This window comes from Uloborus diversus, chromosome 6 (assembly GCF_026930045.1).
Source record: "Uloborus diversus isolate 005 chromosome 6, Udiv.v.3.1, whole genome shotgun sequence".
Classification (NCBI taxonomy): domain Eukaryota; kingdom Metazoa; phylum Arthropoda; class Arachnida; order Araneae; family Uloboridae; genus Uloborus; species Uloborus diversus.
This window is the reverse complement of record NC_072736.1, coordinates 131,622,680-131,640,388: the sequence shown is the minus strand read 5'-3', so window position 1 is coordinate 131,640,388 and position 17,709 is coordinate 131,622,680.

Genomic DNA, 17,709 nt, shown 5'->3' with positions numbered 1-17,709 from the left:
AACTTTAAGTACTGGCATAGGAATTTCATTGAAAACAAATTTCCTCTGTGTTTGTGAGGAGAGGTTCTTTGTTTTTACTTTGTTTATTTATTTATTTTTTAGAATGATAAGAATTAAATTGTATGACCGTTTTTTGTGTTTTTCATAGAGCCAAAACTTACACAATAATTTTCCTAAAATTTGATACAAAATTACAGTGAAACCCTGATTTTACGTCCCCCAAATCTGCATTTCCCCGCACGTTTTTTTCAGCAGATCTCAGTTTTTCCATATACTAATAATGTTAATTTGACCCGCATGGAAAATTTTTATGAATTTCCCGCATTTTATGTTTTTTCTGCTGAGTAAAAAATAAATAAAAAAATATTCTAAAATTCGCAATATATGTTTCCTTTTATTCTTTTTTAAAAGCTAATCCATGCTCTTGAAAGTTAATCTACAGTGGCTCCCAAAAGTATTCATACACCTATGACTTTCAAGAAAATAGGACCATATCCATTGGTTAGAATTAACATTTCCGAATAGGTATTTAATTATAAGAGCTATGATCAATTTTAAACAAAACTGCATGAATTTTTTTTTAAATATTAAAAGTTTTTTTTTAAATCATGAACCAAAAAGTGCCGGAAATTTTATCTCACAAAAGTTTTTGTACACTTTAAAAAATGTCTATATATTATTGAATTATCTAACTTTTTATTAAGTTACCGTATTACCTTCGCATTATCCGGCATGCCGTAAAAAAGCAAGGTTGACCAGCATGCCGGAAAATTCGAATTACCCGGCATGCTGGATAATTCAAGATTTATTTTGCAACAAAACATAAGTAAATTTCACCATTCAGTTCCAATCAGAAAGCAAACCTCTGTAAGGGGGAAAAAAAAATCCTGAAAGTAACCTTCTTTAAAAAAAAAAGTGTATTGCATATAATATGTGCTTGTTGATTATGCTAGGTCATTTACTAATGGGTTTAATTATAGGCCAATAAAGTAATCAATTTAGAAGCAATCATTGTTACTGCAATTTGTTCATAATTATTTGTACGCATAAAGGTATTTATTCAACTAACTTATGATTATTCAGTTTTCATGCATAAGATAAAAACAGATGTAAGGGTCATGGCAATGTCGGATGCAAAAACTAAAAAAAAAAAAAAAAAAGAAAAAGAAAAAAAAAAGCCTGGTTTTATATTTGCATATAGATTTTAAGTAAAAACTTTCTGACTGATTAAAGACGCAAATATGCTGCAAATTTTTTGGGTTTCCAGCTGTAAATTACTACACTTTTTGCTAAAAATAATTGATTTCGTTTCCATTTTGGGAAGGAAATTGACTACTGATAGAATGACACTAACCGCTGGGAGCAAACTAAAAAAATAATTGCAAAACTAATTTTTGATGAAAATTTAATTTTAAATGTTTTTAAACTTAATTTCTTCATTATTTTGAAATGAAAACCACAAAAATGTGAACTTATTCTTTGTTTACTTAGAAATAATTTTTGCTTATGTTTTACTAACAGTTAGGACAAGTGAGGAAATGACATTTGGGTATTTTAGACGTTAAAGACATTCAAAATGTAAAAATTTTACTTTTAATGGTCTTGTTAAACTCTATACTGAAAAGTATTTAAACCTCTAAAATTATGTACAGTAGGCGCCGCTTAATGTGATCACTTTGGGACGAATATAGTTTGATAACAATAACCGATTGATAACAATAACCAAATACAACCCAGGACACAAAATGGTGAGTTTTTTTCAATTAAGAGGTATTGATTTTCACAACTGCAAATTAATATTAAAATGACTCAACTAAATGCAATTTTAAATTATAAATAAATTAGTAAAATGGAATAATTCTGTTTTCCATCAGTTAAACCATCCGTCTGAAGCTAGAGTCTTTTTTTTTTGCCCATTTTAAATGCTTTCTGCTTTTTGTCGCATTAACGGACCGTTTACTTGCGCATCCTTTTCCCTGACATTCATAAACCACAATTTCAAAGCAGATTCAACTTCATCATCATTTCCTACACAGTTTCGTGTGTTCTTTAAATTATTTAGCTTCACTTTGTTTTCAATATCGTCACAAGCTTAAGTAAATTACAAAGAAATGGCATCGAAATGTTTAGTTCTGCAATTTTTCTACGACTCATCACCTTTAAATTGTCACAGCGTTTTAAAATGTCAATTTTTTCCTTGACAGTTAAATCATTGCACTTTTTCGCTACCTCTAAAATGTTTGACCGTTTAGAGTGAAGGTTTTAGTGTAACTGAGTAGGGAGAGAAATTCTTCTGCTTTACTGATAAGAAGGGAACTTGTTTTCCCGAAAGCTGCTTGTCAGGATTTGCCTTTGTATTTTTTTCTGCTGATTGAGGGACAAAAAAGGAGAAAAAAATTAAAAGTTTATGAAAAAGTGATAACAATAAACAAAGACACTGATTACACTATCCGACTTTTTTTCAACACATGTGTTTTTTCATACAAGTCTTCCGGGACTTCGTGTTTCTGATAACATTAAGTGAATGATAACATTGACCGTGATCACATTAAGCAGGCACCTACTGTATTAGCCATAAAGCATTCGTCAATTGTAACAAGGACATGAAATTGACCGTTTCTGTAAGAATGACTCATTTAGGTATCGCGCACAAGGTCTAAAATTTAGGATTTTCTTCTATGTATTTTTTAAAAAATGTAAGATAAATTTTAAGAAGCTAAAAGTATAAACCATAAAGCAGCCAGTTGATGTTAAACAGAAATTTTTGCTTTCATGCAATATCTGTCTCCCACATAGTAATCAAAAACGTTGGATTTTTACAAGTTTAAGTTGAGTTTTTCATTTAATTTTTATTATTATTATTATTTATTATTCATGTGTAAATGTTGATTTGAAACTGTTCGCTGGTAATTTTTAAAATTGCAATATCATTTACATTTATATGCACTAATTATTTGAAAAATGAATAGAAAAAAAAATTTTTTTTGAAGAAAATCAATTTTGGGCGTCCTGCTGGATGCCTAAATATTTTTTTAAATTTGTATTAGTGTTACTTGTAGTAAAAATGGAGTAGAGTACCAAAAAAAAAAAAGTAATCTTATTAAAATCTGCACTTTTAAATTTTATTTGATTGTGCTGTTCAAAAATCCTTTTAATAAATTGTTACTTTCTTTAAATTTCTTTTCAAAATCAATAAATATCATTGGCATTAGGTCTGTCATTTCGAATTTTTCCATGTGAGGGGGTAAAGGATATACAGGGTGTTCCGTTTTAACCTGCAAGACCTTTATTTTCTAAACTGTTAGACCTAGATGTATACTTCTAATTGCAAAAATGTTCAAAATTAGATGCAGATTTAAGTTATTGAAAGTTTGAAGTGAAAATAAAAACTAGTATGTTGTGGCCATCACGAAACTTTCTTCTATATTTTTCTTTTTTTTTTCTGATCCCTCCCCATGCTTGACAATATGCAATATTCCCAACAAAAACAAAATTACACATGCAAAAACTAGACGACCATCCCAATGTCTGAATTATTGCAAAAGCAAAGCAAAGAGCGAAAATTGAAAGTTATTTTAAAAGCCTTGCTTGAATTAATTACAAATATTTTATTTGTTAACAAACATAAGATGGCAACAGTTAAAAATTTTAAATCATTGAGATAATTTTTCCGATCATTTCCATACAATTAAAATCACGAGAAATACGCAGACGACAATTTATTACGATTTATCTTTCTTATTGTTGCATTAATAAAAGCTATTTTTATCCACAAAAAAAAAAAAAATAAATAAAAAAAAAATAAAAAAAAATAAAAAATCAACACCTCTTGGAGCGATTTTTGTCAAAATTGAACCAAAGCCTGTTTACATATGGATTAACATATATTCCAAATTTTGAACCAGAAGGTAGTATTACTTCTTGAGATAGGGCACTCACAATGGAAAAAAAGAACGGGCGATTGCGCTACTCCCTTTCTAGCTGTTGACACCAAAATAAAATCAGCTCTTATACCCACTAAGGGCTACTTGCCGATAAATTTTTCTTTAATTCCGTTCATTATTTCTTGAGATACAGCAGTCACAATTGACGACAAAAAACGTTCTATAGCTCAACCCTCGTTTGAGTTATTGACACCAAAATTGAATCAGCACCTGTTCCTGTTAATGGCAACATATGGACCAAATTTTGTTTGATTCTGCCAGTTACTTCCTGAGGAATAGCAAGCACGTGTAACTCAAAAAACGTCCCATTGCTCCACCCCCCTTGGAGAAATTAGCGCCAAAAACCAATGGGAACAAGTTCACATAGGGGCACATATGTGTACCAAATTTCGTTCGATTTCATGCGGTAGTTTTTGCTGTAGAGCGGCCACAAAAAACTGGTCACACACAGACGTGACACGCGCACACATACACATACACACAGACAGACAGACATTTTCCAAAAATAGTCGAGATGGACTCAGCACACCTCAAATGGTTCAAATCCGTCGAAATTCGAAAATTTGCACGAATCCAATACTTTCTTCTATATATTAGATATAGAAGAAAGTAATAAGACAAAAAATAAGAAATTTAACTTTTTATATGGGCCCCAGGTCTCCTAACTAATGTTTAAGACAATAATCTCAGTGGAAAAATAATTCCAACACAAAATGTTTGAAATTAGTACGACCAATATTCTAGGAGATATGAAACATGAAACGCTACATTTTGTGACTTTAACCACTTTTCACTCGCCGTCAATACCGTCAATAACACATTTTTGGGGGAAATATTGCGGTTAGCGAGTTTTTAAAATTATATATGTGTATAGAGTGGTTTTTAAAATTGTTTGAGGTTTTGTAGTATGTCTTTGCGTATCATGGCATAACATTTTCATTTATTTTTGAATAGCAATGAAAAATATGAATACCTTGTTTTCCTTACTTTGACGACCTGTCATTCTTTTGAGAGGGCGATAAGTTTCATTCTCATCTTCTGTATGGTCCCTTAAAACTTTAAACTGGAATATTTCTTTGAGTTTTGGTCGCATAACTGTCAAGTTATTTGTGTCAGTAGTAGTTTTCAATGGAGATTATTTCTCTAAGTATTAGTTAGGGGATCTTTGGCCCGTATAAAAAGTTAAATGTTGTATTTTTTTATTCATTTTTATTTTTGCTCCAAACTTTCATTATCTTAACTCTTCACCTGAAATGAACACTTTTGCAAAAAAAAAAAAAAATAAATAAATAAATAAATAAATAAATGAATAAATAGAGCGAGAAAAAAATCTTTTATTTTCAAAACGTTTACATTTCAATCAATTATTTAAAATGTCCGATTTTTCAAAGAAGTTGTGGTCTTTATGACGTCATAATTGGTGAACTTTGGCGCACTGAATACTTACCCTTGCTGTCTACTGTGTTTCCAGCCTATTGTAATTCAGAAGCTAATTAAATATTGGGCTCTGCTCTAATGGCATCAGTGAATGGCATTACATCACTTGTGATGTCATGTGCAGAAGTGTAAAAAAAATTGAATTTGCGCACCGATTAAAATAGTTCTTTTAAAAAGTATAAATTTTTGTCAAATAATTTAAAAACTGGTCAAATCCTATGTTTTTGAGCATGCTCTTTCAGAAATAAATACTTTTACAATTTCGGAACCGACCCCATTGACAATAATTGACGCAGTGAGAAGCAAAGGGATGCAAGTGGACTATTTTAAGTTTCAAGTAAAACGCATTTAAAATTCAGGTCCTAAGTAGGCTTTCATTGAAATTTTTTTCTAAATCATGCTGTACAGCAGCACCTACCAGGGCTACTAGTACAATCTCTTGCCCCAAGACAGAGGAGAGGTTCCCCTACCATTTGTACTGGTTATCTCCAAATTTTTAATTTTGCCACTTGCATCCCTTTGCTTCTCACTACCTTAATTTTACTTTTGTTAAAAATAAAGTGTCCAGAACGTTGCATCCAAACTACGCTATTGTAGATAAAGCACAGTAGTCCAGTCAATAGGTAGAAAAAAACAGGCTTGCATTACAAAAAATGGGGTCAAAGATTTTTTTTTTTAATTTGTATATTCTAGTGCTAATATGAAAAAACCAAGTTATCGAACACGAAAAACTTCGGAAGAAGTTTTGAAGGCTGAAAACCCCCCAAAATTTGTGACTTTTTGTAACATTTTCAAAATATCTCTAAAATGGTTAAAATTACAAAAAAACTTTCAATACAAATGTCAAAGAGGATTAAATTTCCTTCAACTTTTGTCAGCACAACATTTTTGTAGCATGAAAAGCAAGCGAGCTACAACTTCATGAAAGTCACACTTTTTCTGAACCCCTCAGCAAAGTGCGTGAAAGCCCATCGGATAATGGAGGAAAAAAGGAGAAACGCCGGCAGTCTGAACTTCGAAATGATTTGTCTTCCGCAGGTGAGGGTAAATGCCTCCGTTCCCTTTAACTTAAACAAAACACCCGCATTCTATCCCCCCCTCTCCTTTTTTTCTTCTCCAAATGCGATGTATCGACTCAATAGCTACTCATGTTGGTCACTTCAGAGTTCGAGCGAGAGTATGTTTTATCAATTTGTGTGTTCTGTATTACAATTTCTTTTTCTAGAAATGATTACGCCTGACCAAGGTTTTTTTTTTTTTTTCATTTGCGAAATTAGTTTGAATGAATGCGAAATAAAGATTGAAGGCAAAAGAAAATCTTCAAAGATGTAGCGCAAAACGTCAAAATGAATAACATCAGCTTTTTTGAAGGACATAAAAGAAGTGACAATTCACACTGCCTGTCACAAATGCTACATCAATGAGCAATCAATCTCTTCCCTAGGAGTAATGGTTGAACCTAACATGTTAACTAAATTCCTCAAGAAAGATTTCTGGCAAATTATAACAATAAAAGAATCGTCTTATTCAACTTCTTGAGACATATTTCGAAGAGTGTGGCATTGAGTCAGGCAGACTCAAGAAGATGCGGACTACTCACCAGGGCTGCGGAGTCGGAAGAGAAATGGCTGACTCCGACCCCGACTCCGACTCCTGGATTTTGAAACAACCGACTCCGACTCCAACTCCGACTCCGACTCCGGATTTTTTTTAATTGCATTTTTTCAACTCCCTCTATCCCTTCAGGGGAAGGGGGAAAATCTCTAAACAGAGATTGATATATTAATTTCTTTTTATGAAAATTTCGCATTTTGTTTTCTATTGTAAACACAAGACGCATTCAATGTTAGAAATTCAATTACAAAATAAAATTTTCCAATAGTTACGAGTTAAAAAGTGAGATGACTTAAAAATCCCTTTTAAAAAATTTGAAAAGGGTTATATGTAATTTGCCCCCTTTAATGTTTAACAAATAGATATTGATCAAATCGTGTGCTTTCAATTTTTGAAAAGCTGCAACTTGAGAGAAAAAAAGCTTTTTTTCTAAATGCAAGTTCTTGAGACGGGGTGGTTTGCCCCGGGTGACACCCATCTGGTAGATGACACCCAAAGTTAATTTCAGAGTTTATAAAAAATATAAATATTTTAATTCTGAAAATTTTCGCGAATATATTTTAAATTATGTTTCATCAATAAAATTTCAACGAAAATAGGGCATATACGTCATATACGACATATACGTCAGGAGCTAATTTTACATAAAATGCGGCGGTATGCAAATTTGTACGAATAGCTTTTACTATACCTATATTTCTTATTCTTCGCAAAATTTTTAATTTAAATTTTGTTGACTGCTTTAGAATTAACCTTAATATGAAGATTTTAAGATTAACTGCAATTATTGAGTGTTGTAATCAAGAAATCATTTACACTTATTTTGTTCCATACTTTTTAGTGAGAACCAAGCTTATAGAAATAGTCTTTATAAAGAAAAAAACATTAGATTATTTCATCGAATCTTTTTGATTCGTGCTCTCGCGCCAGAACTTCTTTGAATTTGCCGATCACCCTTAAACGTTTCAACCTTAGCTACGGGCATCGACTTAATAATTTGTTACGTTTCCTTTACTATTTTACAACTGAGATCGAACAAAACACTATATTTCTATTTTTATTTGAAAGTGATTACTTGAAAATGTTAGGCAACAAAACCGTTTGCTGACAGTTGCTATTAGTTAAATTAAAAAGCAAGCAAACTAGAGGACGGCTACAGAAAGTTCGGTAAGCACTCAAGCTAGCTGATTGCCATAATGGCAGTTATTTTCTCATTAATATCTTTTTATACATGTAATCGAACCATTTGTTAGTCAGTTTTTAAAAAATGCAAGGAGAATCAGTGAAAAGGAAAGAAAAAAAGAAGCCCGGAGTCGGAGTCGGTATGTTTTCCAACGACTCCGACTCCGACTCTTTCACCCCAAAATCATTCCGACTCCGAGTCTTCAACTCCGACTCCACAGCCCTGCTACTCACTGCTCTTTCAAAGGCGAAGGAAATTGAAAAGGTTGTTATAGTGGGCGAGAGGATATAGATCTGTTGGTAAGGTACTGATGACAACTTTAGGACAGCCTTTCAGCAACTTGTTCTTTTTAAAACCTGGAAGAGGGAATGCTTGTGATTTGTTTTTTTCCCCCCTCACTAAATCCTTTAAGTTTGACCGCAGCAAATATTCTTTTCATCCATGCGTTTAGTGGGTGTGATACGACTTCGGCAATCTTTGGCCAAGGCAAAATTAAGTTGTACAACATAGTCAGAAAAACTCCTGAAATTGAGGAAGCTATTGAAATATTTATGGACCCAATCTGTCATCATGATGCCGTAGCTGCAGCTGGAGAAAACATTTTGAAAATATTATATACAGGTGACGTAAAGTATTTGAACCTATCTTCGGATACTTTGCGATTTAATCTCTACACAGTATAAAATGAAGTCTCCAAAAAGCGTCTGTGTGTTTGAACTCGCAAAACTCGAGCCGATCTACCCGGCCGATTGCGCTGAAATTTTCACAGTTTGTTCCTTAAAGTTCTGAAAAGGTTTGCAGACCAGTTCGAATAAAATTCGATGAATAGTTCTTTTTTTATTCCAATTTACACCTAATTTTCACATAAATTCTCAAATATGGAGATGAAAAATTACTTGCACATATTAATATTACATATCGCTAGAAAGGGTAGAATTTTCCGCGTTCTACGCAATTTTTTCAAAGTTCTAACTTTATTACGGCCGGAGTTATTTGCGTTTTTAGCTCGAATTTTTTTAGGCTTAGCTGAAATTTAGGCACTACTTTCTTCATTAAATAAATCAATAAAAAATGAAGGAATTGTCCCACAGCTTTCTTTTTGAAGCCATTGGAAAAAGCGACCTTTTTTACTCCAGATCTAACTCAACCTATGGTCGAAAAAATAAGCTTTTATCTCAAAAGGAAAAAAAAGTTACAAGCCTTTTTAAATCAAGTTTAAGAAATCTCGATTCCATTCACATTGTGAACCATTTTCTTTCGCATTTTAATTCCTTAAACTTATTTTATTTTGTGTTTCCATGGTTACGCATTTTAAATCCATCTTTCTGGATTTAATTTCTTAAAAGTAAGGCCCCTATATATACGAGCCGGCGCATCAGCTTAAGATCAGCCTTTTTGGATCGGAGCGCGAGTTTGATTGGTTGTCTTTTCTGGCGATTGTTCGCGCTTGGTGATTGTTCAATGCGAGCGATTATTAGCGGCACGTGAATTGTTTATTAAATAAAGTATTATTTTCGGCAAATTTGGCGAAACCCGAAACTGTGCTGTGGTAACCCAAGCAGTGCAACAATGAAAAATCCGATCCAAAATGGCTAAACTTAAGCTAATGCGTCGGCCTGTATGTATAGCGGCTCTACTTAAAAGTATTTTAATATCTGTCGTCATTGTTTGGAAGGGAAATCATGATGTTTTTTTTTAAATTTATTTTTTTACGTCTGATTGTTGAATACACGTCACTTGACACAATTTTTATTTTCAAGGTAGACCGGGCAACGCAGCTAGTCTTTTTATGAAACTAGTGTACAGGGCTAAAATAAATCTTGCAGGGCTACCTCCAACGTGCGGGGGGGGGGGGGGGAAGCTGAACGTTATCACTCATATCGGAGCTTCCACTAAATCCTAAGTTGGTTGGGCAACATGATTGATCCAGAGAAATGGGGTTGGGAACGTGGAACGCAAGGTCTAATGCCTGTTGACACGAAAAGAGATTCAGTTACTCAGAATCTTTTGAAGATTGTACCTTGTACCTGCAAGAAAAATTGTACTGGAGCCTGTTCTTATCGCAAGGCAGGTTTAAAATGCTCCAGCACGTGCCAACATTGCAGTGGCACAAATTGTGAAAATGTTGCAGAAATTTTATCTTTGGATGATACTGCCGAAGAAGATGATTTGTTCCAGAAGCTTTTGGAAGCACCGCAACAAGGAGATGAACAATTAAAGGACCACAGCTTCTTTCTACCCCCTACAGATTTTGAACCGGGAGAACCTGAGCCTTCAAAACGGCTTCGTAGAACAGTGTTTTTCAACCTGTGGGTCGCGACCCCCCAGGGGGTCGCGAAGCCTTTGTAGGGGGGTCGCGAGAACTCAGTAAAAAATCAATAAATTTTAAAAAGGTAGATATATTAAGAAAAAAGTCGCGAGAACTCAGTAAAAAATCAATAAATTTTAAAAAGGTAGATATATTAAGAAAAAAGTTTACAAAATGATACTCGTTATGTTATTTATACACATTACACATTAACATACTACACATATCACACATTACCAAAAAATAAAATCTTCGAGTACTCGTTCATTTTAATGTGAAGGTTGCGCTTGATTTTGTTCAATCAATTTCTCCCATCGTGGATCCGTTTTTGCAACATTAAGTATTAAATCGTTTTCCAAATTTAAGCGATTCCTTAGTTTACTTTTTATTTGGGCCATTGATGAAAATGTCAACTCGCACAAGTACGAGGTAGCAAATGGAATCAAACACTTCAAAGCCTCGTTTGTTAATTCTGGGTATTCTGTTTTTCTTTTTAACCAAAAGGTATCCAAATTTTCAGACTTGAATTCCAATTGTAACATCCCATCGGCAGATAATTCTAGCAGATTCTCTTTGAGCTTAGTTGCTAAATTCGCCTCATTTATAGCTGCATTTAAAAACGGATTTAAGATCCATCTTTGCCCAGTGCTATCCGATATCTCTTGCACTGAGAAGTAATGACATAATTCTTTCTTCAAATTATCTAACACCATTTTCATACCAGATATATATGAATTGATGTTTATCTCGCTTCCGACTTCTTCAATGAAAGACTGTGTCGACGAAAATGAATCAAAGTTGTTTTGATTTATAGATGATGACCAGAATTCAATTTTTTTGATAAAGGCATGGAGTTTGTCTTTTGCTGTAATGACATTTTCATCCCGCCCTTGAAGACTTTTATTCAAGTTATTTAAATGCTCAAATAAGTCCGAAAGAAAAGCCAGTTTCAAAAGGAATTCCGGGTCAGAAATGAATTCAGAGTAATGTGACTTGGCTTGCTGTAAATATACTAATAGTTCAGCGCGAAGTTCCATAACTCTGGTCAGTACTTTGCCTTTCGATAACCACCTAACCTCTGTATGGTAAAGCAAATTTCGGTGGAGAGCCCCCATATCATCACAAATGAGTCGAAACAATCGAGTCTGCAACGCTTTTCCTTTAATAGAATTTACAATACTAATAATAATATGTAGAACTTGACTGTATTCTTGTGGCAAGGTTTTGGCTGCAAGAGCTTGGCGATGGAGAAAGCAGTGCATCCAACAAGCGTTTGGCATCTGTTCTTTCAGTCTAGCAATAAATCCACTCTTCGCACCAGTCATGGCTTTTGCTCCGTCACTACAAATAGCAATGCATTTTTGTGCCCAATCGATATTCATATCTTGCGTAGCTTCAATGAATATGTCATGCAAGCATTGACCTGTAGTATTTGTGGGAAGTGTCTTGCAAAATAGTATTTCTTCAATTAATTTTTCATTGGATTCAAAACGCACAAAAGCTACAAACTGCGCACAACCCGCAATATCCGTTGATTCATCAAATTGCAAGGACACAAAAGAACTTTTCTTTATTTTTTCTATGACTTGATCACGAACATCAGTCGCCATATTGCTTATCCGGCGTTGAATAGTATTGTCAGAGAGAGGTATACTTTTGAGCTTTTCGATCTCTTGCTTGCCAAACATAATCTCTGCTATATCTAAAGCCGCTGGTAAAATCAAATTTTCGGCGATAGTGTGAGGTTTTCCTGCTTTAGCCACACGAAAAGCTACTCGATAACTAGCAAGCAACGCTTTCTCATTTAGGTTGGACATTTGTCCTATAGCAGTTTTTTGATGTTCAAGAGCTTTTAATTTTCGCTCAAAAAATTCCACGGGTTTATTTTTTTCATTAGGATGTTTTGTGTTTAGGTGGCGTACCAACTTCGATGGCTTCATGCTTTCTCTTGACAAAATTTCAAAGCAAATTACGCACTGCGGTTTATTGTCAATCACAGTAAACCCAAATTTCAAATAATTCTCGTCATAAAGACGTTTTTTCTTTATTCCACTACTCCCGCTAGACGTTGATAGTTCTGATGATCTTTTCAGAAATTTATCCATTTTCAATGAAAACAAACAACACAAATAAATACGTAAAACAAGTGTTTGATATCTTACACACAGTCCGTATAACACCGTAGTTTCACTTCCGAATCGTTTTCACGTATCGCGGTCTTGCTTCCGATTTCACTTGCTTTGCGCTCATGCACTCAACTGCAACTGCCGTAGCCGACCGCCCCTTTTATAGGCCTGCGCATTCTAGCGAGAATCATCTCGAAGCGTAACGAAACGTCTCGAAACCTGTGGACCTTTCGCGCGGGGGACTACCAGTGCCATCTGTCGGTAGCACTCGGAACCTGTACTGTTTTACGTACTTAATTATATATTTATATTCGAATCCTAATAACGCAAACGCCTAAAACTTTTGTATGGATTAAATATTTTTAACATACATAAAATAAAAAAGGTCGGGGGGGGGGGGGGGGGTCGCGAAATATTTTTTGATACTAGGGGGGTCGTGTCATGAAAAAGGTTGAAAAACACTGTCGTAGAAGATAAACAGCGTATTTTGTTGTCCTTTCTCTATTTGCTTTAAGGTCGAATGAATCTCCCTGTTGTTTAGATGTATGTATTAAGCTTCTACAGTTGGATTTTCATTTTGAAATGTAATTCTTTTGGATTTTTCATGCCTCAAAAAGTCAGTTTCTGCAGATTTTTTTCAAAGTGTTCATTACGTAATACTATTGTACCTTCATTTATGCATTATTATGTCTATTGTTTGCTTATTACCACCCTAATATTTATTCATTCACATTTATATTAAAATATCGCATTTTCGCTTGTAATAGAATAGATGGTACGAATTATGTGCTTTAAATGAATGTGAAGATTATGTAATTCAATTAGAAACAGCAATATAAATCATATGTTATTGGAGTCTGATGAAGGCTACCTCTGTCAGACCAGAAATATTAGTTCGTGAGCGGTGGGGGAGGATTTATTATTATTATTGTATCAGAGCATAGGATGCATGATTGTGTTGTTTGCTTATTAGCTGCCTAATATTCGTTCCTTCACATTAATATTTCAAAATCGCATCTTTGTTTGCAATAATTAGACTAGAATGTACGAATTATCTGCCTCAAATGAATGTATATATTGTGTAATCCAGTTACAAACTGCAGTATATCATCTGTTATTGGAGTATGATGAAGACTACCTCTGTCAGATCAGAAATGTTAGTCCGTGAGCAGTGGGGGAAGATTTTCTTTTATTGTTGCATCGTCGTATGTGCGTTAAATGAATGTTTATGTATGTATTTCAGTTTCATAATACATTGGAGTCTAGTGGGAACTAATCTGTCAGCCAGAATTGCTACTCTGTGTCCTGCGGGGGGGGGGGGGGAAGCAAGAAACTCAAACTGTCGATAAACTCTCTGAAACTAAAGCTTCTATGACGCCTTACTTTCGGTGTGAAAGCTTTTTTTTTCGAAGTGGAGGAAAACTGCCTATTTTCAAAGCTTGTTATTTGTGCTACAAAAAAGTTGTAGGTACAAAAGTTGTAGGAAATTTTATGTTCTTTAAACTTTACATTTAATACTTTTTTCTAAGTTGAACCATTTCGGAGATATTTTGGAAAAACAAAAAGTCATAAATTTTTGTGGTTTTTCGGCTCCCAAAAGTTTTCCCGGGGTCTTTCGTGTTGGATAACTTGGTTTTTCCCATGTCGGCACACTTTTGCAGTAACATTAGCAATTATGTTTGTGGGTGTTTCTATGTAAGATCTTTGACTTTATTGATTCCTAAAAGGTACTGTACACAAGGTGGATCATAATAATAAAATGTAGAAGACAAGTCGTAAAAAATATTTATTAATCATAATTGCAAATGAAGCTAAAAATATTAAATTTAAAAATACATATTCATACATATATTTATATATATAATTTATATAACTCTATTCAGCTGTAATTTTGATGAATTTGGTTTTCATTCTAAACCATTGCCTATTCGAAAATTCAGTTCCTCGATCGTCCAGCAATCATCTGCCGTTCGTTCCTTGAGTTTTTCTAATTTTCGAAACTGGAAGCAAAATATACGCGGGTCCTCAAACACAGTATTCGGTACACAAATAGTTCATATTCTCCTGTATCAGATGTACATTATTGAGAAAAATCTGTTCCTATCTTGTATGAGTTTATCGATTACTCGCATGAAATTTCGACAATCGATATTCTACGCATACATTAACACTAATCGATGTTAAGAGCATATGACTCCTACTGATTCTTCTTATTAACTTTTCGTCACGAAGAATTAATTTCACTTCATACAGATAGTGCATTTAGTATTCCTTTTTATTTATTTATTTTTTCAATCGATTAACTTAGCGTTGTTTCATTCTTTTGTGCGCGCTGCTGTTTGGAAATACAAGCTTTCAGATTGACATTTGATCATTTTCATAGCAAAGTTTTCGTGTGATTTCATGATAAGATGTCAGAGCATTTCTAGGCTTTTTTTTAAAGTGTGAAATCGGAAATTTTCTGTATTTTTAAGTACACGAGGAAGCCCTGAATCATAGAATAAGTAGCGACACGTCCGCCATTTTGGGGCTAAACGATGCTTTTTTTCCTTTATTTTTAAGTACGCGAGATATTACACTTAAGGGGGTCCGGGACACAAAAATCCTCAAATTTTGCAATTTTTTTTTTTTTAATTTGAAAAATTGCTCCGTTTTTTTCTGCTTAAGAGGACGTTTGAATCTTGTTTTTACCTTAAATAGAACGAAAGTTATAGTTATTTTTGTTGCATGCATCTAACGAATGTGTACATAACTTTAAAACTTTAAACGCGTTTTTCTCCATGATGCAATTTTTCCCGATTTCTTGCATTCAAACTCTTATAAGTCAGGAACCGATAGAGATAAAGCAATGAAACTTGGAGCATAGCTTTTTCAAGCAATTTACTTTAATTTTTATTCGGCGAATTTGAAAAAAAAACGTTTACTGCAAAAATTATGATTTTTTTAAAAAAAGTATCTTCGAATTTTTCGAAATTTTTCTTCAAATATTTTTTATTTTTTATTGAATCAATATTTTTTAAATCGCCGAATAAAAATTAAAGCTTAGATGTTTGTGCATACTTTTTTGAAAAAAAATTGAAAATTGACCAACAATATTTTGAGTTATAGCAATTTAAAGCAACCCCATTTTTTTGAAAAAAACTAATTAAATTTAAATAAAAAAATAATTCTTTTTCATGTTTATGTTATGATTTTGCTTATTAAATAAATGATGAATAAGTTCAAAAAATTTCAAAACTCTAAAGTAAATAATAAAATTTTTTTCTAAATGTGTCCCGGACCCCCTTAAAGCCCTGAATCGTAGAGTAAGTAGTGACATGACCGCCATCTTGGGGCTAAACGATGCTTTCTTCCTATGTCTGCTATGGTGAAGTAGCGTGTTTTGCTTCTTAATCGTGGTTTCTTAATTTACTCCATGTCAATCCACAATCAAGAAGCAAAACACGCTACTTCATAATAGTAGACAAAGAAAAAAAAAAGCGGCATTTAGTCCCAAGATGGCAGAAGTGTTGCGGCTTTGGCTACGATCTAGGACTTAAATTAAACTCTAAGCAGGTATCTTATCTGTTAACGTGCGTGCAGGGAAGAAGCCGGTGCACAACTGTCTCCAAATCAAAAACGTGCTTTGTGGCCCTAATAAGTCGAGTGATGACTTTGACAATGCTTACTTCTTTTTGGAGTTATAGAGAAAGAAAGGTGATTGACACCGAGTTGATGATTATGAACGATAATTATGAATTTCTTAGAGACAAATAGTCTGTTGACTAGTTTGCAGTATAGGTTCAGGAAAGGTAATTCGTATGCTATTAATTTATTGCATTTCTACGACAAGGTTACTTTGGCTTTAGATAACAAAATGTGTGTGGATGTTTATATTGATTTTCAAAAAGCTTTTGATAAGGTACCGCATGTTGCTCCTCTCAGCAAACTAGCTCATATAGGAATAGGAGGAAAAGCGTTTTCTTTTGGGTTAGAAATCGGCTGACTGGAAGGAAACAAAGAGTAGTTGTGAGGGGAAATCACTCTAAATGGAGTGATGTTTTATGCGGGGTTCCTCAGGGTTCAGTTTTAGGGCCTCTCTTGTTTATTATTTTTATGTATGACATCAATGAGAATATTTCTGGAAGCATGAATTGTTTTGCTGATGATGTAAAAGTTATGGGGATTGTAGAAAACGAAGAACAGGTAAAACAGCTTCAAGAAGATTTAGATTATATTACTAAGTGGGCGGATAGGTGGGGTATGACAGTTAATGTAGGGAAATGTCAACTGCTACACTTAGGTCAGGTCATGGAAATAAGCGTACGAGTTATCGTTTACAGGGTTCAATCATTAGTCAGGCAGAAAATGTTATTGATCTGGATATCTTAATAAATCGGGACTTCAAGTTTAGTCAACAGTGCGGCCTTGCAAGTAACAAAGCCAATAGAATGCTTGGGATTACCAATAGATCTATTTCAAACAAATCTAAGAAGGTTCTTCTGCCTTTATATAGGAATTTAGTGAGACCCTATTTGGAGTATGCTGTGCAGTTTTGGTCGCCTTATCTGAGGAAAGATATTTGTGTATTGGAAAGGGTTCAAAGAAGGGTAACTACACTAGTAAGGGGACTTTCAGATTTAGATTATGATACTAGACTTAATAGGCTCAATATGTATAGCCTGGAGCAAAGGAGGATAAGAGGGGGCATGCTTCAGTTGTTTAAATTTATCAAAATGAATGATGTTAATGGATTAAAGTTTTGCACAGAAAGCAGGACGAGGTGTCATTGTTTTAAGCTATTCAAATCTCAGGCTAACCTGGAAATAAGGAAAAACTACTACTTTAGTAGGGTCGTGGGCACTTGGAACAGCTCATCGAAAGAGGTGGTAATGAGCAAGGGGGTGGATAGCTTTAAGAGGGCCATTGATCTTCATTGAGGACTAATACATTAACTAGAACCAGCCTAGCTGGACCAAGAGCCTGTTGCTGGTCGTCACATTTGTATTTGAGTTTCTTTCATAGTAATTTTGCAAAAGTATTCTTACACAAACCCGTGCCAATAACATTCTTCTTTTTCAATGGACACTTCAGAAAAAACTAAAGTGCACATTGTCA